This window comes from Peromyscus eremicus, unplaced genomic scaffold, assembly GCF_949786415.1.
Source record: "Peromyscus eremicus unplaced genomic scaffold, PerEre_H2_v1 PerEre#2#unplaced_46, whole genome shotgun sequence".
NCBI classification, from domain to species: Eukaryota; Metazoa; Chordata; class Mammalia; order Rodentia; family Cricetidae; genus Peromyscus; species Peromyscus eremicus.
The window spans coordinates 1,398,935-1,422,415 of record NW_026734297.1 but is presented as its reverse complement, the minus strand read 5'-3'; the positions used below and the strand labels follow the sequence as shown (position 1 = coordinate 1,422,415).

The 23,481-nt window shown below is 45.7% G+C and overlaps 1 pseudogene; it reads left to right on the top strand.

Moving 5' to 3' along the window:
* Nucleotides 1-1,139: 1,139 nt before the first annotated feature.
* Nucleotides 1,140-1,727, top strand: LOC131901182 (GTPase HRas-like; annotated as a pseudogene).
* Nucleotides 1,728-23,481: the final 21,754 nt, after the last annotated feature.

Here is a 23,481-nt window from a genome sequence, read left to right as displayed (position 1 = left end):
TGTTATTAAAAAAGTGTCAGGAGTGTGGCACATGTTACAGGATCTATGGAAAGTAAATGAGAGCATGGAGCTGGTAGGCACCCCCTTGAGGGGTCTGCCCTGGGTACCAGTAATACCCTCAGAATATACCCTGGTTGCGATTGATGTTTTTGTTTCTTGTCTATCCCCCTCCATCTGGATGATTGTACCAAGTTTGCCTTCTCTATCTCCTCCCTCAATTTCTCCCAACCTGATCAGAGATTTAAATGGACTGTATTACCCCAGGGAATGGCTAATAGCCCAACCGCCTGACAAGAATACCTGGCATCCTCTTAGTACCCCTACTTAAAGATGGTAAGATGCTTACCTGATTATATGGATATTATTATGTTGGGACCTAAGGTCCCCTCTTGTCTGCAGGACTTGTTGGGGCAGGTGCTGCACAGCTTCAGAGAGGAGGGTTCACAGTGGCTCCTAACACAGTCCAAAGGGTGCCCCCCTTTAAGATTCTTGGCACCGAACTTACCCTGACCTGAACCTGCCCACTTAAGCCTAAGCTACACATTCCTGTGTCTTTGACCCTGACTCAGTTGCAGAGTATCCTGGGAGAGATCCATTCAATACTACCTTGGGTTCCCATCTCCAAGAATAGTCTTGTACCCTTATTCTCCTTTTAAAAAATTAAAAAACCTCAGGATGTTATTGCTCTTGTCTGAGAACATCAGGCAATCCTTTTACAATACCTTTTACCATACCTTTTTCAAGATGCCCTTAATAGATTTCTGCTGACCTTCCCAGTTCCCTCTGACTGTTCATAAGCGCTACAATGATCTCTGCAGTGCTAGTGAGAAAAGGAAAGCCAATAGAATGGATCCATACCCCCCTGGGAGGCGCCCCAAATGTACACTCCAGTTTTTCCTAAAGGTACCCCCTTTACAAACACAGGGAGTTAACCCCAGAGGCCTAGAGCCAAATATCCTCTGACAAACCGATGTCACTCATTCCACACCCTTTAACAATAAAACAAAAGGGAGAATTAGCCTCCATATTCAGTTACTCTACACCCTTCAGCCATCACACTCCAGCCTCGGGGCTACAAGGACACCCATGTCAGGCACCAATTAGGGCTTTCTGCTCCCCTTTGCACCCCTTGTGGGGCAGGAGCTCTTGGAGTGACAGTCCCTATAGAAGCAATGACAGAACACAAGCTTGTGGTGGTGGGTGCTGGAGGCATGGGAAAGAGTGCCCTGACCATCCAGCTGATCCAGAAACATTTTGTGGACGAGTATGACCCCACCATAGAAGACTCCTATTGGAAACAGGTGGTCATTGATGGATGGGAAGACATGTCCGCTGGACATCTTAGACAAAGCAGGTCAAGAGGAGTATAGTGCCATGTGGGACCAGTACATGAGCACAGGGAAGGGTTTCCTCGTGTGTTTGCCATCAACAACACCAAGTCCTTTGAAGACATTCATCAGTACAGGGAGCAGATCAAGCAGGTGAAGGACTCACATGATGTGCCAATGGTGCTGGTGGGGAACAAGTATGATGTGGCCACTCATACTGTTGAGTCTTGGCAGGCCCAGGACCTTGCAAGCAGCTATGACATCCCCTACACTGAAACATCATCAAAGACCCGACAGGGTGTAGAGGATGCCTTTTACGCACTAGTACGTGAGATTTAGCAACACAAAGTACAAAAGCTAAACCGTCCCGATGAGAATGGCCCTGGCTCCACGACGTGAGCTACACAGATGGTGCCGAGAGGAAGTGAGCCCAAGTTGTTTGCACTGAGATTAGATAAAAATGGTACCAAGAGAAGTGAGCCCAAGTTGTTTACGCTGAGATTAGATACAAATGGTACCGAGAAAAGTTAGCCTAAGTTGTTTATGCTGAGATTAGATACAAATGGTACCGAGAAAAGTTAGCGCAAGTTGTTTGCACTGAGATTAGACACAAATGGTACCGAGAGAAGTGAGTCCAAGTTGTTTATGCTGAGATTAGATACAAATGGTACTGAGAGAAGTTAGCCCAAATTGTTTGCAGTGGGATTAAATACAAAAATCAAGAGATTATGTCAGTGCATAAACAGCTCCTGGAAAAAGGAATGAGTATAGGGTGACCTTTAGAACAATTGGTTTGGTCCTTCCATCCCCCCCAGGGTTCTGTGGTTTTAGGCTTTATAAGATGTTTACTGCCTAATAATAAAGGAGTTCCTGCTTGACATGACTCCCCGCTGTGTCTGATGAGCTCCGGGTAAGAGGGAGGCTGGGAAACGAATAAGCGGCACACTTAACTTCCCTCAGCTCCAGACCACCTCCTCAGAGGTGACCTCAGTTCCCGGTGGGGTGATACCCCACATACACCATCTGCATCATCAGAGCTCGTAAGACACTTGACAAATTTTAAACAGTGAACTAGGTTTTTTAAAAAAGGAGGAAAAACTTTTGCATGTCAAGAATCGAAGTGCACAGAGTTAGGACTCTGTTTAGTGCCACTATGAACGGCTTGCAAATGAAAAAACTAAATGAAGGTGTTGGCATTCTGGCCCATTCCTTGGGGACCCACCCTGTGTCTTGATGTAAGGCACCTTTAGGGAAACACCCCTCCCTTCTTCCTCCCTTTCCCGTCATGAGGTGTGCACAAATCCACTTTCCCTTTCTCTTCGTTTTCTTTCTCTCTCCTTCTTTCCCTATTTCTCTCTCACGCTCTCCATAATAAACTCATGTGGATACAAGGTATGTAGTGGGTAGTGGTTCCAGCTTTGACCTTGAAGCACCACCTCAGCTGGTAACTGTCACGCATACCTATGACCTGCCCCTGGGGTGTGGCCGAGATGGGAGCCCTCAAGACCAGAGATCTGTCCGGCCCTCTTCATTTCTCATGAACCTGGATGCTGGATGGCAGACCAAGTCAGAGTTTACTAGAGAACCCAGCTGGACTGCACCTCACCTCTCTCACATTCTGTGAACAACCCCCTTACTGGCTGTAAGTTAGGAGTTGCCTTGATAAATGCCCACACTACCTGGCACTCACGTGGGGCATCCTCCAAATGGCTGGGCGGCCTCTGCCATCAGATTCCTCTGCGGCTGTTGTGGCACAGTTTCCACACCTCCCACTCTTCCCTGTCTCTTTTAAAACTGCCATCCCTCCTGGGGACCAAGTGCTTACCCATTCAGTCCATAACTTACCAGTATTGTTCCTTCCCTTCGTCCCGCCTCCCTGGTTATTGGGCACGTGCACCCACCTGCCGAGTTCTGGATAGCTGACCACTCTCGGCGTGGGCACCAAGGAGCCCCTCCACAGCCAGTCTGGTTCCATTCCCCACCCAAAGGTGTAGTGGGTAGCCATTCCAGCTTTGATCTGGAAGTTCCAACCCCCACTGAAGCTTAGGTAACTGTCACGCCTACAAGGTGGGGCCAAGGGAGGACCCGGAAGAACCGAGATCCGGATGTGTCGCGCTCTCTTGGTTCCCGGACCCTGGACGCTGGAGGTAGACTGAGCAGAGTTCTCCAGAGAACACAGTTGGACTGCACTACACCTTTCCCAGATCCTGTAATCTATCCCTTCACTTGTAAGCTACCCCACAAAATAAACCTCCATTTTAACTACGTGGAGTGGCCTTAATAATTTCACCAATATCTGGCACCCAATGTGAGGCAAATTCCATAGGCCTGGGTGGCTCCCACCCTCAGCTTCCTCCAAAGCTGGCGGGCGCTTGAAACTGCAGGGTACCACCTACAGAGCTCCAGGAAACCTACACAGTTTCATTCCCGAAAAAGAGCTAATCCGGTCTCAGTTCCGAGGCAAGTTTAGCCCCCAGACCAGCGAAACTGCTGTGAGTGAGGCCTTTCCCCTCCTCCCTGAGTGCCGGCTCCCCGCCCCAGCTCGAGGCTTCCACAGTTTCACCTAGTTAAAACAGACATGGCACTGTTCCCTTGGGTGGCACCCTACAGAGGCACAGAGAGGGCTTGGAGCCGGGCCTGCTGGCAGATCTCCTGTCTGCAGAGGCAGAGAGGGCCTTAGAGCAGCCTGGAACTCTCCACGCTCTGAAGCTCCAGGGAGTCACCTGAAGAACTGCCTACTGCCTATGCTCACTCTGCCGCCAGCCAAGACATTCAACAGGCCCTGCTTTGGAGCTATAACAACGCCTCCTCCTGGCTGAAAAGTGCTACTACACCCCCAAAACCATGAAAAGATAAGGAAACCAGCGTCTTATTTCAAGTAAAAGTACTTGATAATATTACACCTTAAAACTGACTAACAAAAATGAGCTAACAAATTTGTAATAGGGCCGACAACATTACCTCACAAGAATTTAAAAAACCTTTTTCCTTATATGATGAATGACATTTTCCTGGAAATCTATGACCTTTCTAAGGCATATCTGGCCTGTACCACTTTAGCATTCATCGTAACAATTCGTACAGTGTTCAAATACTGGTTTAATAATAAAAACAAAGATGAGTCACTATTGGGACTGATACAGACTGTGAAAGACAGCAATGAAGACTTACATAAAATGATTCTCTCTCTGGAATCTGCTAACCAGGATTTACAAGCTTTAAAAAATAACAATGAAGGCTTACAAAAAAAAAAAGATTCTCTCTCTAAAATCTGCTAACCAGGATTTACAGTGGCTGAGTCTGGTTCCAGGATCTGCAGGGAGCTTAGCCCGCAGACTGGCGAGAGCCACTGTGAGTGAGCCACCCACCACCATGCAGGCTCCCACCTGAGCCCACAGCTTCCACCGTCTCACCTTCTCGCTCAGAAGCTGCCTAGTTAAAATGGACGCCAATGCCAACCGTCATAATCACTGCCTAGAACTCTCCCCGCCCTGAGTTCAGGCCACTCAATTTCACACGTCAGCCTCTGGGCTGATGGAAGAGCGCTGAGGGGCCAAGGAGGCCTCAAAGGCAAAGCCGGGCCCTAAAGCTCCAGGAAGAGGCAGAAAGGTCCGCCACCATGCTGCTGCCACCAATCCTCCCCACATGCACACGGGACACTCTACTCTCACCTGCAGCCGCCAGCCAGTCTTCAGTGGGACCTGCTTTACAACGACACTGGCAACTCATGTTGGCTGAAAAGCGCTACTACACCCCAAAAAACCATCCCAAGGACAGTAAGAAAAGCAAGCCAGTCTCTCATTTCAGGTAAGAGTAGTTAATAATTTTACAACTTGAAACTGTTTAACAAATTTTGAATATTCTTATAATATTGTCGAAAATATTACTTCACAAAAACTTAACTTTCTTGCTAATACAGAATATCACTACACATAGATCATAGCTGCTTTATAATAGCCTACAGACATGGACATTAATCTAAACACTGTAGTGGGTAGCTACATGCTCCAGCTTTGTCCTGGAAGTACTACCCCCAGTGAGGCTTCTGGTAACTGTCACGCCTACCTATGACCTGCCCCTAATGCAGGACCAAGACGGGAGCCCTTGAGAACCAAAGTCCGGATGTGCCGGTCTCTTGTTCCTGGTGATCCTGGAGGGGAGACCAAGCAGTTTTCCATAGGACTGCACTTCACCTCTCCTGGATCCTGTAACCTATCCCTTTACTTGTTGTAAGTTACTCCAAAATAAACCTCCCTTTTAACTACGTGGAGTTGCCTTAATAAATCTCCCACCAACTGGCACTCATATGTGGCAAACTCCAAATGCCTGGGAGGCCTCCACCCTCAGCCTCCTGTGTGGCTGCTGTGCCACGCTTTCCACACTTCCCGTCTCTTTAAAAATTCCTGCTCCTCCTAGCAATCAAGGACATACCCATTCAGCCCATAACCTCTCAATACTGTTCCTTCCCTTCCCTTCCTTCCTTCTCCATGGCTTGCAGGCACCTGCACCCACCTGCCGAGTTCCATATAGCCAGGGAGCACCTCTGCATTGATTCTGGTTCCATTCCTGAAGCAAGGAAACAGTCAAGTCTGGTCCCAGTTCCCCTGGCAAGCTTAGTACCCAGAACGGCGAAAAGCCGCAGAGAATGAAGCGTTCCACCAGGCCTCTGCACACTGGCTCATGCCCAAGCCGAAGGCTTCCACAGTCTCACCATCACTCTCAGAAGCTGCTCACAGGATGCCTGATTAAAACAGACACCGGGCCAACCCCTGGCCGGCTCCCCAAGGGTGCTGCTTCCAGGGCTGCAAAGGAGCTGAGGGGGGCTTGTGTTGGGCCCTGGCCCCTGCTCCTTGGGCAGCTGCTAACTTGCTTACTGACCTTGACCAGATGTCCTCCCTATGCTGATTTCCTGCTGGCTTCCTTCCTCGAAAACAGCTAACCGCACGTTCCTTGTTCCATGCATCCCGCACAGTTGAGTAAACAGCTAGGGCATGAGCTAGTGAACTTTTGCCCTCCTAGGTTTTTCCATTATGCTGTTAGTCTGTATTTTAGGCCCCTACTTCCCTTCAATAAACGGCATTCTACTGATACGAATGACCCGCTGTCCTGTCCTCAGCCCCTCACTCGGACTTGATGAGTTGCTTTGTAGCGTGGGCAATAAAGCCTCCAGGAAATCTGTCAGTTTGGGCCCTGAGATATGTCAGTTTGGGTCCAACCAAATCTGTCAAGGAGAATGTAGCTTTCAGTCTGGGTCCTGCCAAATCTGTCAAAGAGAAGGCAGCTATCAAGTCATGTGCTGCTATCCCCTCTGCTCCACCACCACTGGCAGCTACCCCTCCGCCGCAGGATTCTTGGGGTGATCTACCACAATACCTGCCTGCCTCAGGAGGTGGCTACTCTCCCGTGGTGCCAGGTGTCTTACAACCCTCACAGCCTGCTCCACTGTCAGTCTGTAGGCCCATCGAAGCCTTATAGAGTGGGAGCCTAAATGTCAATGCCCAGCACTGGATTCCCATCCCCAGAGCTGATCTCTTCTTCATTTGGAAGGCCACCAATGGGTCAGGCCCAGATTCCCTCTACTTTCAGCAGGTCCTTGCTCAATGGTCCATGCAGTTACAAACTTATTTCTATTGGTACCATTTGCTTAAAGCTGTGTTGGAGCCTGAAGTCTTTCTTAGCTGAAAAATCAGACTATGAGGATCAGGCAGAATCCCAGGCCTGAACGAACATCTTACATAATGTCCAGGTGACCTATGATATGCTCACAGGTTATAGGAAATATGTCCATCCAGGGCACCAGGCACAGATTGGCTTCAATGCCTATTTTCAACAAGTCTCGGACCTGGACCTCAAGGTCCCCAGAGCCTGTACTTCCGCAATTTTATCCAACTGCCCGGGGAGCTATTCACCAACTTCTTGGCCCGTGTGAATGAGGCAGTAGAGTGCAGAGTGGATGTGGGCCCCTCTAGACACAAGCTATTAACAACTGACTTGGGAGGGACTCAATACCCAAATCTGTAATACAGCTATGAGGTATAAGGACATACATAAAAATGGGTGAAGGCCACCAGAGACCTTGACCCCAGCACCAGTCCAATCACCGCTCTTACTGCCTCCCTGGATGCTTGCCTCACTGATAAGCAAGGTACTAATGACACTCCCGAGGGTCCTCAGGTAGACAGAACTTGCTGGGGATGTGGCAAAACAGGCTATCTGTGGCATGACTGCCCCCGGGCAGAAACTATGATCTGATACCCCAGATGCAATAAAGGATTTCATTGGGCAAAGGATTGCAGGTCACAGCTTGCTGAAACACCAGCCCCTTTAAACTCCAGGTGAGGAACTCCTCAGCCCTGCCAGTAAAAGGCTCTGGTAACCCAAAATCTATTAGACAATGCCCATCTTTCCAAAGGTTTGGTTGACAAGGGTGGAAATGCTACCCATTTTAACCAAGACTGGGGTTTCTTCACTTCCAACATTGGAAGTTTAAACCTGGTCCGACTATGATTGGTGTGGGAGGCCTACTACATTCCAAGATGACCATCCATCCAGTCCATTGGATGAATCTTGATGGCAATTGAGAAGTCATTCACCCTATCATTTCCAATGTACCTAGAAACCTCTGGGGCAGAGATACTTTGCAAGATGTAAGTTGTCCTACTTATAGATGACAGGGCCTTTTTTGATGATATTGAGGTCCATGAAAAGGCATGTCTTGTGGTCCATGACCCTGTACAAGACATGCACCCCCAATTCTGAAGGCTACTGTCCCCATGAGATCCACCACAACCAAGCCCCCTAGCCCCATTCCATTGACTTAGCTCCTAGATCAAGAAGTATGGGTGGAACTGTTGAGATTTGTCAGGGACAAGGACAGAGCCTCTAGCTAACGGAAAAATACAGACCCCCGATAAGACAGGGAACTAGAACATCTTGCGGTCAGGTTGCCTAGCGACAGGGCATTGAGTTAGAGCCTTTGGCCTTTTCACCCTGTCAACATCATGCACAAACATCCTGCAGCAGCGTTAGCTTGCTTCACGCAGATAACAGCTGCCTGCTCCCCCCCACCCTGCAAGCTATATGAACCCTCTTGGAGAAAAATAAAGTTGCACCTTGATCAGAATCCTGTCTTGGTGTCTTCCTTTGTGTCTCCTGTCCTTATCATTCTGTCCTTAGGGTGGTCGAGTTCCCGTTGAAGCCCTGCCAGCTGGGGCAACTGGCACCCAACATGCTCGAAACCCCCTCTTGAGGATCCAGAACATCGTCTCCCAGAGCAAAGACCTTGGTGAAGTTGTTGGATCCCCCTGACATCGTCCGGTTCAGGACAGCGATCGCAGAGAACAGAGGCGACACAGGTAAGAAAGTGACGAGCCATGGGACAGGCAACTTCGTTACAAGATTTATTCATTTCTGGCCTAAAAGAAGCCCTCAAGACACGAGGAACTAGGGTAAAGAAAAAGGACCTTAAAGCCTTTTTTCATTATATCACGGACACATGTCCTTGGTTCCCCCAAGAGGGAACCATAGATGAAAAAAGATGGCGACGACTTGGGGACTGTTGAGATGATTACTGCAGGGCTTTTTGACCAGAGAAGGTCCCCATCACCACATTTTCTTAAGGGAACCTTATTAATGACATTTTTAAGGTCCAAACATTCCCCTGACATAAAAGAGGTTATTAATACAGGAGAAAAAAATCTTAAAAGAAGCTTTCTGCCCCCCCTCCACCTGCCCTAAGACCCGAGTGCTTTCTCGTCCACCTTCGGTCTGTCCCTCAGATCACAACCTGCGTTCTATGGAAGAGGGAACGCTCATGACTTCTGAACCTAAGAATCCTCAGGAGTCCACCCTGAATCCTCAGGAGTCTGCCCCTCTCCATCTTCATCCCTCTCTTAACAATTTTACCTCTAATTCCCCTCTAGACCCCACCGAGGAGGCTTCCCTAGAATAAGAGGTGACCCGTTACCACAATCCAGACTGGCCCCCTTCAAAAATCTCCCCTTAAAACAGGGGTCCCTGAGCCTTTTTAAACCACCTCAAAAATCTCCAGCGGTTCCCCTTTCCACAATGCCCCCTCCCTATGTTTCTCCATCTTCCCACTTTTGTGGGCCCATCCTTGATGAGTGTTGTCGCCACCCCACCCACCCCCACCCCCACCCCCACCCCTGCGTCCCAGATCTCAGCTCACTGCGATGGGCCCTCCAGACTCTCAGGGAACATATTGAGCTTTTAAGGGAATTAAAAATTCTCAACAAAGACCTTAAAGACCTTGCCCTTGAGGCGGTGGCTCCTGGCTTGCTAAAACCATCTCAAAAATCTATTAAATCAAAAATTAAGTCTCAGCCTGTCCTGGCATTTCCCATTACCCGGAGCCAGACCTATGGGGACTCATCTGAGGCGGCCACCCAGAGCGGCCCCTCAGAGGGTTTGGAAGACCAAAATGAGGAGGAGGAGGAGGAGGAGAAGGAGGAGGAGGAGGAGGAGGAGGAGGAGGAGGAACCATCATCAGAGGACCTCCCGCCAGGACAGACTTACCAAAAATTAAATGTCCACCTTGTTGAAAAGCTTAGATCCACCTGTGCTCAGTATGGTCCTACTGCTCCTTTTACATTAGCCTTGGTAGAAAACGAGAGTGAACATTGGTTGACCCCTAATGACTGGTACTTTCTTGCCCACGCAGCTCTTTCTGGGGGTGACTTTGTCCTCTGGAAAACTGAATTTACAGAAAATTGTTGAGAGGTTGCTCAAAAAAATATTCAACAGTCGTCCTCAAAAACTTGGATGCTAAAGAAACTTCTCGGCAACTCCCCCTATGATACAAATGAAGCACAGGCAAAATTCCCTCCCGGCCCCCTGGCCCAGATTCAAAACGCTGGGGTCCAGGCCTGGAAATGCCTTCCCCAAAAGGGGTCAGCTACCATCTCATTGCCAAAGATTCGTCAAGGCCCTGATGAGTCTTTTAGCGATTTTGTCTCTCGCTTAAATGATGCCAGGGCCAGGCGAAAACGAAAGTACCTTCGTTAAACACTTGGCCTTGCCGGGAGGTGGTGGCGCACGCCTTTAATCCCAGCACTCGAGAGGCAGAGCCAGGCGGATCTCTGTGAGTTCAAGGCCAGCCTGGACTACCAGTGAGTTCCAGGAAAAGGCGCAAAGCTACACAGAGAAACCCTGTCTCGAAAAACAAAAACAAAAACAAAAAACACTTGGCCGTTGAAAATGCAAACAATACCTGCCAGGAAGTCCTCTGCCCTCATAAAAACAGAGCGGACCTGTCTGAATATGTCAGACTCTGTCCGGGTGTTGGCACTCCCCATGCCATGGGATCAGCTATAGGTGCTGCCCTGAGGGCTTCGCAAGAGCCTGGAGCCCGCACCTGTTACTTCTGCAAATAACCTGGACATTTCACTAGGGAATGTCCCCAGAAAGGTCACAGCCTCGCGACCTTAGCCCAGCCGGCCCATGAGGCCGCCTCTATTAGGTGCCTGCCTTCCACTCTATGCCCCCGCTGCAACAAGGGCCGTCACTGGGCTAGAGAATGCAGGTCAAAAACCAATTATCTCGGTCAGCCCCTTTCTCCATGGGAGCCAGGAAACTTCCAGAGGGGCCAGCCCCTGGCCCTGTTGCCTCCAAGAACGCACCCTGGGGCCTTGAGGTCCACTCACCCCCTAATTTCCTAGCCTCAAAAAATTCCCCCACCCCAGTTCCCTTCTCCTCCCTCCGAAGAGCAACTCCAGGCAGTGTTGGATTGGACTTGTGTGCCGCCGCCGCCGCAGAAAGAGTATTAAACTCCCTTGAGGGGGTTCAGGTCATCCCTACAAGGGTGACAGGACCCTTACCCTCCTGATGTTTGTGCGCTTGTCCTTGGCCATGCTTCTGCAGCCCTCCGAGGGGTCCAGGTCTACCCTGGCATAATAGATAGTGATTTCACGGGGGAAATTGAGATTCTGGCCACTACTGTAAATGGCACGGTCACGATTCCTTAAGATACGCGACAGGCACAGCTGGGTCCTCTACCCTCGTCTGTCTGTGATAATCCCTCAATTACAGACTGTAACAGTAACGCCCGCATTACTGTCACCCATTCACCATGTCCGAGCGAGGGGCTGTGGATTAAAAAATAAGGGACAAGAGACAGCGGGTCATTTGCCTCAGCTGAATGCCAAATGCCAAATGCCGTTTATTGAAAGAGGGAGGAAACCTTAAATACAGGCTTACAGCACAATGGCGGATCCCCGGAGAGCAGAAGTTTGTTACTGAATGTTCTACATTCTTGCATCTAAGCTGTTAATGCCCAATATGCAGGATACACAAACAAGGAACTTCCCTAAAGCATTCAGGAGGGTGGATACCGGCAGGGAATTAGAATAGGGAGGACATCTGGTCAAGGTCAGCAAGCAGGCAACGGCTTTACTCAATATGGGAGGAGACCAGGGCCCTACAGGTCCCCCCTTTTTACTAAAAAATGAGCTTCTGACTTAGGTTGCGTGGGATGTCAGCAGGTCACCTTACCCGTCATGGAGACACCTGCCCAGGCCCCGCAAGTGCTCTGTCTTAGGTTGGTGAGCGCCCCCCAAGCATTACCTGTCTCTGAATACTCATTATCATACAGGCTCAACCACGTGAGCTGTAGAGTAAACTGTTGCCAAAGATTTCAAAGTGGGGCTGGAGAGATAGCTCAGAGGTTAAGAGCATTGACTGTTCTTCTAGAGGTCCTGAGTTCAATTCCCAGCAACCACATGGTGGCTCATAACCATCTGTAATGAGGTCTGGTGCCCTCTTCTGGCCTGCAGTCATACATGCTGTATACATAATAAATACATAATTTAAAAAAAAAAAAAGATCTCAAAGTGGCACTGGGCTTGCAATCTGTGCGACCCAGAAAAGACCAACAGTAGTCCTAACCCACCCATAGCCAGGAGGCTAAAGGCGATTGAGCCATTCCCTTCTTAAACGAGCCTTACTGCAAATTGGAGTCCTTGTAAGGTGGTATCCCATACGCAAATGGAACTTGAGTTTAAATAATTTTTGCAACTTTCAAAGCCAATTTAAATGTATATAACTGTTGAATTAAATTTATCATGCCCAATAAAAGATTAACTAACTGTGGTAGCTACTTTTGCTGCCAGGATCTCCATTGTGCTAGCTGTAGAACCCAATTATGAAATAGCCATCCCAGAAATAGTAGCAGCAGTGGCCACCACCGCTGTAACAGCAACAATGGCAACATCGATGTCCGAGTCTCTTCTGGAGCGTGTGAGCATCATCTGTGTCTAACTGCCATGGTCCACTGGCATGGACGCAGCTCCAGGAACACGAACCACCAAGGCCCATTTTTCTTCATCCCAGCACTACTTAGGCTGGCAGGTCTGCAAAAGAACAACTAAGAACCATAAAGAAAACAAAAACAAAAACAGCAAACAAGGAGCAGAACTAATGGTCTCATAAATGGCTACATTCAGGCTCACAAATTTTAAGGTGTCTTCAAAAGAGGCTAGATGAATTTCAGGAGGCCAATAGATGTTGCACAGAGCCATTCCTGAAAAGTAGGTACTACACCAGCTTGAAGAGGATTGCAAAATGTGAAAAGGCTTAGCTGGCATGTTACTGTTAACAAATGAAGGTCATTGACCTTCGGGGTTATCCTTAATCTCCAAGGTGTGACACATTCTTAACATTTTTGAAAAAAGTTACCATACATTACCTTCTGAAGAATCCAACCACATGGCTACAGTCCCTAGGCTTACAATAATGTTTGCCAAGGCTGGCCGTATTGGGCTCTCAATCCCCATTGGCATCAGAAGGGGAGAGTTTTTTACGAAGGCCCAATAGGTCTCTGCCATGTTGGGCTTCAGCAGCAGCCACAGGGCGCACGCAGCGTTCAGGAACCCAAAGAGGAACTTCATTGTCCTGCGGAAAGACACAAACAGATCCCCGGGCCCACACCAACACCGGATCGGGTCCCCTTCAAGTGCCAGTAGAAAGATCCTTCCATCGCACCAGAGGATGATTTGCAACAGGAGCCCTCCAGTGCTTATCTGCAGTGGATACTCCAGCAGAATCCACCAATAAAAAATTTAAAATATATAAAACAAGGGAAAGAATAGAATGTGGAGAGGAGAGATGAGCCCCTAGCTCCCCCCTTTTTACTTTAGAAATATATGTTTTTAAGATAAGATGGCAGTATTCTACTATAGCCTGTCCTTGAGGATTATAAGGAATACCATACCAGTCTTATTAATGATAGAAACGTCTTGGCAGAATTTTGAAAATCCCGTATTGCTGTAGGCGGGACCATTATCAGTTTTTATGTATTTTGGCACGCCCATGTAAGCAAAAGCATGAAGGCAATGATTCTTTACATCCTTAACCGTTTCCCCTGAATGGGCAGAAGCAAAAATTAGAGAAGAATATGTATCAATAGACATATGGACATATTGTAATTTTCCAAAGGAAGGTATGTGTGTGACGTCCATCTGCCATACATGATTAGGTAAAAGTCCTCGGGGATTAATTTCCAAATGAGGAACAGGTAAAAATTTCATATAAATAGGACATGATTTAATTATCTGAATGGCTTGTTCCCGGGTTATGCCTGTATGATGACGAAGAGATCCAGCATTAAGATGATAACGTTGATGCAACTGAGTAGCCTTATCAAAGGCAGAACAAACTAATGTGACAGCCATACGAGTAATGGCGTCAGCCCTCTGATTACCTTCATTTAGAGGTCCAGGCAATTCAGTGTGAGCTCTAATATGGCCCACATAAAGGTTATGTGAGCGGGACCATATGAGTCCTTGCATTTGCAATAAATATTCATGAATGGGAGAAATGGATGGTATGTAGGCCGTTGTCTCCAAAGGCATAATGGCATGTGCCACATATTGACTATCAGTATAAATATTTACATTCTCATCAGAAAACATCTGTAAAGCAAGCAACAGCGCCTGTACTTCTGCCATTTGGACAGAAGTGCCCTGGACTTTCATTCTCTTATTATGTTACCAGAAACCATCGCAGTAAAACCATGTGAAGTGCCATCAGTAAATACTACACGGGCCTGAGGAATAGGAGTCATCTGTACTATCTTGGGAAATATAACAGGATGCAATTTAAAAAAAAAATGACATATATCATTGGAGGGGTAGTGAGTATCAAACCGACTCTGCATGGAGCATGTCAATATGGTCCAATCATTATCATTAGCTTGCAACTATGCTATTTGAGATTGGGTGTATGGGGTCACCACAATATCTGGCTCCTTATCAAAAGTTTGAACACTGATCTTGATTCCCTTAAATATAATCTGAGCAATAGCCTGTGGATAAGGAGTGATGTTTTTTGCTGGAGAAGCTGGGGAATGTACCCACAGAATAGAACCTGTTTGCCAAAACGCTCCAGTAGGTGAATGAGAAAAACAAAATATTCATGACCTAAATAATGATAGGGAAAAGAATCCTGTACCTTTTCTGGGGCAATCTGTAAATTACCCAGGCTAAGAACCTCTTGTAATTTAGAAAAGGCATCAAAAACAAGTTTTTTATCTTTAGCAGCCAATAAAATATCATCCATATGAGTCAATCACAATTAAATGCCAATGTTTAGGAATTGCCATGGGGCAGGCAAACCAGGCTGTGTTGCTTCCATGAGAAGCATGGTATTATTTACAGCTCTAAGATCTTGTAATAGCCGCCATTTTCCTGACTTCTTGTAGTGGCCAGTTGGGATCTCAGGATTCTTATGAAATTATAGATATGCCCAGCACCAGAATCCAGTAATCTTTTAATCTCAATCCCATATAATTTTATTTTTAATTTAGGCTGTTTATCATTGATAACTGTTTGTCAAAACACCTTTTTCCTATACTTTCAAAGCCTCCAGTTCTACATATAGGTGCCATTTTGCAATTAAAATATGAAAGCAATATTAATCGAGCAATTTTATCATCAGCTTCTATTTTCATGGTCCTTTTTACATATACCAATTATAAAAGCATTAAATACAATCTCTACAGGATTAAGAGGTAACTTTAGGTAATACTTCTGAGTATTTTTATAAAATCTTAAAAAGAGGATCCTTTTTTATAGATTCCAAGTAACATTAATGTAAATTGACAAATATTAACAATGTGGACCAAACAATTTACTTGTATTTTATTTACTGGAAAAATAATTTTGTAACCTCTTTATCAGTAAGAGATTATTATTTATGGGTTTATCTTAGCAACATTATTTAATAAGTTAACAACCCAATCCATTTCAGGTGTTATACTTCTATAGAATTCTAGAAAGCAACTTAAAGAGCAGAGCCAAATTTTCAGTAATGATCAACAGACAAGAGCATACCTAATATATAGTTCACAATTATGAATTCTGTTCCTTAGTTTATCTACCATGAGAATCCAAACATTTATTAAGACAATCAAAAGAACAGAACATCCTTTATACAATGAATAATTAATATCCCTGGAAATTCAACAGCATTGACTTAGCATTCCATGTCTGACCGAAACCATTTTTCACCAGAAGTTGGGCCCGTTTAAACTTTTAGTGCTAGTTTGCCTGCCCGCGAGTCTGTTCCCCTCATCGGCCTTGTGGCTAAGCCTCCCACCTGCTGCTCCGGGCCATCTCATATATATCTTTACTGCCATGCTGGTCGCATGCCCCGCACAAGCGCACTCACGTTTAGACTTTCTCTTACTTCCATGAAGGGACTACCTAATGAGTTATTCCCACCATAAGGGAAAAACAGAAAAACATTTCCCATGAAGGGATCCTAAATATTGAATTATTCCCATTCTGAGGGAAAGAAATAAAAAGCATTTGAACCAAAATAAGCAAACAGACAGCAGAACTTCTAACCTCTGGGATCTCTTGCTGTTCAGCCAGCAGCAATGAGGCCTACCTGCCGATTCTTAGTAATTCAGATGCTGCACTGCAGAAAGAGCTCAAAGTTTCAGCTATCCTGAAAATTCTACAATTGGAAAAAGTCTTTTCTTCCTCCATTATCATTGGGAAGAGGCTTTTCTCTTTTGTTCATCCTTCCTCTACAGGGCCCCAATCTTTAGGCCTAGTTTCAAAATTTTTCCCCTTTTTACCGGGAAAATCTTTTTTTTCTTGATTAAAATTTTCTCTCTTTTCTAACAGAAAATTTCCTTTCCTTCCCTTTTTTCTTTTGGGAAGATTTCCTTTTTTATTTAAAATCTTTAGCTGTCTTGCCCTTTCTTAACTTTGGTGCCTTCCTGCTTCAACAGTCCAATCAACTGACTGTGAGCTAGCTGCACCCATTTCAATTCACCCTTATCTTTTCTTTTTTCTTTAAATTGCTGGCCAGCCTTACCTTTCGGGTGTCCATCAGCTTGTCCCTTCTTTCTCGGATCTCGGTAACGTCTTGGTAGAATCTCGGTGGGACCTCCATTTGTAACAGTAACGCCCGCATTACTGTCACCCATTCACCATGTCCGAGCGAGGGGCTGTGGATTAAAAAATAAGGGACAAGAGACAGCGGGTCATTTGCCTCAGCTGAATGCCAAATGCCAAATGCCGTTTATTGAAAGAGGGAGGAAACCTTAAATACAGGCTTACAGCACAATGGCGGATCCCGGGAGGGCAGAAGTTTGTTACTGAATGTTCTACATTCTTGCATCTAAGCTGTTAATGCCCAATATGCAGGATACACAAACAAGGAACTTCCCTAAAGCATTCAGGAGGGTGGATACCGGCAGGGAATTAGAATAGGGAGGACATCTGGTCAAGGTCAGCAAGCAGGCAACGGCTTTACTCAATATGGGAGGAGACCAGGGCCCTACAACAGACACCCCCCAAGAGTCAGCCTGATTGGGGTCCTCGGATGCCTACTGGGTCTAGCCTGTCACTCAGGATCACCCTACTCTCACCCTTACTATAGAAGGAAAGAAGTTCCAGAGTATCTTGGATACGGGGGCAGATGTCACAGTCATTTCCCAGTCTCACTGGCCGTCCACTTGGCCACTGGTTCCGTCCCTCACCGATTTAAAAGGAATCGGTCAGTCTAATAATCTTTAATTAGTTCAAAGATACTTTCCTGGAAGGACGAGGAAGGAAACCAAGGGACTATCACTCCTTTTGTGGTTCCAAGCCTGTTAATCTTTGGGGAAGGGACAAACTTTCACAAACGCAAGTAATCTTATATAGCCCAAACTATAATCACACAACAAATGCTACGGATGAATTATGTCCCTGGCACAGGCTTGGGCAAAGAAGCCCAGGGGAGAGCCCAACCAATTCAGCCTGTTCCCAAGGAGAATAGACATGGTATGGGTTATTCAGGTTTTTAATAGCAGCCACTGACCTTCCTGTACCCCATGCAGACAAAATTACCTGGATGACCCAGACCCCTGGATGACCTCAACCATCTCTGGGTATTTACTTCCCGCCAATGACACCTGACAGGCTTGTACTGATGGACTTATGCCCTGTATTTCACTTCACCACAATAATCATTCCGCCCCCTTATTCTGTATTCTAGTACAGGTCATCCCCAGACTAACCTATTATTCCTCAGATCAATTCCTAGATCTCTAGGAAGAGAAGCCACGCTGAAACGACTGCCTTGACAGGAGCCTGTTACTGCTATCACCTTAGCAGTCCTTTTGGGAGTTGGAGCAGTGGGAACAGGCTCAGGGATTGCCTCTCTGGTCCTGTCCAACCAACATTACTCTGAGCTTCAACTGTCCATAGACGAGGATATTGCCCAACTTGAATGGGGAATTTCTGCCCTCGAGTCATCCCTTTCCTCCCTAGCTGCGGTAGTTTTGTATAACAGGAGAGGCCGGGATCTCCTCTTTCTACAACAGGGTGGCCTTCGTACTGCACTCAAAGAGGAATGTTGCTTCTTTACAGATCACACCGGGGTAGTCAGAAACGGTATAGCTAAGGTTAGAGAAAGACTAGAAAAGAGAAAAAGAAAAGGAGAACAAGAGCTTGGGTGGTTCTAGAATTGGTTTTCTGCTTCCCCTTGGCTAACGGCCCTTCTTCCCTCTCTCCCAGGACCTGTTGTAGGCCTGCTCCTGGTCCTTGCCTTTGGGCCATGGGCATTTTCCCAGCTCACTCGGTTCATCCGAAGCCAAATAACAGACCTGCGGGCCAGGCAGATCCAGGTTCACTACCACCGCCTTGATATGCAGGACTCCGGGGTTGAAATTTCCGAATGTGAGAGATGCCCCACACAGACCCCTTAACTCGGGGGAGGCTGCACCTGTGTGTAGGAAAAAGGCTCGCTCAAGGCATGACTGAAGTACAGCTGGGACTGCACAGGCTCAGGACCATGGTACCACAAAATCCCAAGAGCCTGGATTATATGCCCTGTTGCATAGCAGTTGTGCAGTAACAGCCTTGCGCTTACCCATTTCTGCTCCCTCAAAAAACTGCACGGTCCATTGATTCCCACACTATGGGGACACCCATGGTGCTTGAGTCTAGGGAGATATTCCCTCTTGGACCTTTTTCCACAACCTTTAGAGGGACAGGGCCTCTGTAATTCTCCATGCAAAGCCTCTTTGAGAGACCTCCTTTTAGACCAATCCAACCTGGTTTATGTTGGCCTTTAAATTTATTACTAAGTCAGGGACCAAGGACAGAGCCTCTAGCTAATGGAAAAATACAGACCTTTAGAAGAGCTAATGGAAAAATACAGACCCTCTATAAGACAGGGAACTAGAACATCTTGCAATCAGGTTGCCTAGCGACAGGGCACTGAGTTAGAGCCCTTGGCCTTTTCACCCTGTCAATATCCTGCACAAACATCCTGTAGCTGCATTAGCGTCACGCAGATAACAGCTCCCTGCTCCCCCCACCCTGCAAGAGCTGTATAAACCCTCTTGGAGAAAAATAAAGTTGCACCTTGATCAGATTTCTGTCTTGGTGTTTTCCTTTGTGTCTCCTGTCCTTATCATTCTGTCCTTAAGGTAGTCAAGTTCCTATTGAAGCCCTCCTGGCCGGGGCAGGGATTCTGCTGCGCTCCAGCTGCATGACCACACATGCGCAGCTCAGGAGCTAGGCAAGGAGTCTTAGAATATAAGTGCGGACTGGTGATCGCGTGCTAGGTGTATGGCATGGTCACACAATCTGTGCATTCGAGGCATAGCTCCATAAGCCCACCTGTGCATGTCCTCGAGAATCCTTAAAGAGCCGGACATAGACCCACGCCCCATTCTGTTCTCTTCTGTCCCCACTATCTCTCTTTCCCTCTCTTCTCTCTGCACATGCATCTTCCCCAGGCCTGGTTCTCCTGCCCTCCTAATAAAGCTCCGAGACTGGGTTTTGTCATGACTCATGACTTTTCCGCACAATAACCAGCACCTGGAACCAGCACTGCTTATCATATTTAAAAACCATCATTTGGGCCAGAGCTCTCATCCGGACTGGAGGTGAGTGTCTGGGGTCATACCCAGGGAGGCCTGCCCCTAGGTCACATTCTGGGCATCAGCCGATCCTGAAAAAGACCCACCCAACTCAGCCCCAGTTGCCAGCCAGTGCAGGAAAGTTCCCCTTCTCCAAGACCCCCGAGCAGACCCTACAATCTATAGCCCTGCCCCCACACCCATCTGCCTGAGACCTCTGCCACTTCCTGAGACTTAGAGACCAGCCTCCAGCTCCCATCTGGCTCAAAGAGGTCCCATCCGGCCCAGAGAGCTCTCATTTCGGCCCAGAGAGCTCCCATCTGGCCCAGAGAGCTGCCACCCAGCCCAGAAAAACAGAGAGCTCTCATTGGACAAAGGGCCGTCATTCGACCAAGAGTAAACTAAGGAGACAGGGAATCTACCAGCCATGATTAGACCAAGAGTGGCTTTCTGAGAAGTAGAATCCACGACCTCTCATTGGACCAAGAGAGGATTCCTGAAACGACAAATCTGTCAGCTCTGACTGGACCAAGAGCCCTGATAAGACCAAGAATGAATCCACAAGGAGATGGGCAGACATCAAGGCAGAAGTACATACAACAACATAAAGAGCAATACAGCATCACCAGAACCTAGCCCTCCTCCAACAGCAAGACCTGAACATCACAAAGTGGAAGAAGCAGAAGAAAGCAACCTTAAGAATAACATCATGAAGATGCTAGAGGCCTTTAAAGAAAAAATCAAAAATGAAATTGAGGAAAAGCTAAACAAAAAAGTGGAGGAAATCAACAAAGGAAATGAAAAGTCAAACAAAAAATGGGAAGAACTCTATAAAAAACTAGAGGAAAAGACAAATAAAGCAGAAGAAAACAATAAATCCCTTAAAGAAAACCATGAGAAAGCAATGAAACAGGTGAGGGAATCAGTTCAAGACCAGAAAAGGGAAATAGAAACAATGAAGAAGACACAAACGGAGGGAATGCTGAAAATAGAAAATCTGAGTAAATAAACAGGAAACACAGATGCAAGCATAACCAACAGAATACAAGAGATGGAAGAGAGGATCTTGGTGTAGAGGATACAATAGAGGAAACAGATTCATCATTCGAAGAAAATACCAATGCCAAAAAAATTGTAACACAAAATGTCCAAAAAATCTGGGACACCATGAAAAGACCAATCCTACAAATAATAGGGATAGAGGAAAGAGAAGAATACCAACTAAAAGGCACAGAATATATATTCAAGATCAGAGGAGAACACTTTCCCAAATTAAAGAAGGAAATGCCTATGAAGATACAAGAAGCCTATAGAACACCAAACAGACTAGACCCTCAAAAAAAGGCCCCTCGCTACATAATAATTAAACAAGTAAACGTACAGAATATAGAAAGAATATTAAGAGCAGCAAAGAAAAAAAGCCAAGTGACTTATAAAGGCAAATCCTTCAGAATAACACCCAATTTCTCAATAGAGACTTTGAAAGCCAGAAGGACCTGGACAGATATAATGCAGACACTAAGAGACCATGGATGTCAGCCTAGACTAATATACCCAGCAAAACTTTCAATCATCATAGATGGAGTAAACAAGACATTCCAAGACAAAGGCAGATTTAAACAATACTTATCCACAAACCCAGCCCTACAGAAAACACTAGAAGGAAAATTCCAACCTAAGGAAGTCAGATACACCCACGAAAACACAGGCAATAAATAATGCCACAGCAGTAAACCCCAAAGGAGAGAAGTACACACACATTACCACCAATAATTAACAGGAACAAACAATCATTGGTCATTAATATCCCTTAATATCAATGGACTTAATTTACCTATAAAAAGACACAGGCTAACAGAATGGATATGAAAGCAGGACCCATCTTTCTGCTGCATACAAGAAACACACCTCAAATTCAAAGATAGACACTACCTAAGAATAAAAGGCTGGGAAAAGTCTTTCCAATCAAATGGTCTTAAGAAGCAAGCAGGTGTAGCCATCCTAATATCCAGCAAAATAGACTTCAAACTCAAATCAATCAAAAGAGATCAAGAAGGGCCTTACATACTCATCACAGGAAAGATCCACCAAGAAGAATTTTCAATTCTGAACATGTATGCCCCAAACACAAGGGCACCCACATATGTAAAACAAACATTACTAAAACTTAAATCACATATAAAACCCCACACATTAAAATTGGGAGACTTCAACACCCCACTCTCACCACTGGACAGATCTGCCAAATCAAAACTTAACAGAGAAATAAAGGAATTAACTAATGTTATGACTCAAATGGACTTAATCAATATATACAGAACATTCCATTCTAACAAACAAAATATACCTTCTCCTCAGCACACCATGGAACCTTCTCTAAAATCAACCATATACTCGGCCACAAAGTAAATGTCAACAGATACAAAAAAATTGGAATAACCTCCTGAGTTCTATCAGACCAACATGGCTTAAAGTTAGATTTCAACAACAACAAAAACTACAGAAAGCCTACAGTCTCATGGAAACTGAATAATGCTCAACTGAATCACCAATAGGTCAAGGAAGAAATAAAGAAATTAAAGACTTTGTACAGATCAATGAAAATTAATATACCACATACCCCTTATCCAAACGAACCAAAAGACAGAGAGAGAGAGAGAGAGAGCATCCAAATTAACAAAAGCAGAAATGAAAAGGGAGACATAACAACTAACACTGAAGAAATCCAGAAAATCATCAGGTCATACTTCAAAAACCTCTACTCCACAAAACTGGAAAATCTAAAAGAAATGGATAATTTTCTGGATAGGTACCACATACCTAAGTTAAATCAAGACCAGATAAACTATTTAAATAGTCCAATAACCCCTAACGAAATAGAAACACAGTCATTAAAAGTCTCCCAACCAAAAAAAGCCCAGGACCAGATGGTTTCAGTGCAGAATTCTACCAGATCTTCAAAGAAGAGTTAATACCAATACTCTCTAAATTGTTCCACACAATAGAAACAGAAGGAACATTACCAAACTCCTTCTATGAGGCTACAATTACCCTGATTCCTAAACCAAACAAGGATACAACAAAGAAAGAGAACTACAGACCGATCTCCCTCATGAACATTGATGCAAAAATACTCAATAAAATACTGGCAAACAGACTCCAAGAACACATCAAAACAATTATCCACCATGATCAAGTAGGATTCATTCCAGGGATGCAAGGATGGTTCAACATACGAAAGTCTGTCAATGTGATACACCATATAAACAAACTCAAAGAAAAAAACCACATGATCATCTCACTAGATGCTGAAAAGGCATTTGACAAAATTCAACACCCCTTCATGATAAAGGTCTTGGAGCGATCAGGAATACAGGGAACATACCTAAACATAATTAAGGCAATTTACAGCAAGCCAACAGCCAACATCAAATTAAATGGAGAGAAACTCAAAGCAATTCCATTAAAATCAGGAACGAGGCAAGGCTGTCTGCTCTCCCCATACTTATTCAATATAGTACTTGAAGTTCTAGCCAGAGCAATAAGACAACATAAGGAGATTAAGGGGATACAAATTGGAAAGGAAGAAGTCAAGCTTTCCCTATTTGCAGATGACATGATAGTATACTTGAGCAACCCCAAAGATTCCACCAAGGAACTGATACAGCTTATAAACACCTTCAGCAACACAGCAGGATACAAGATCAACTCAAAAAAAATCAGTAGCCCTCCTATATACAATGGACAAAAAAGCGGAGAAGGAAATCAGAGATA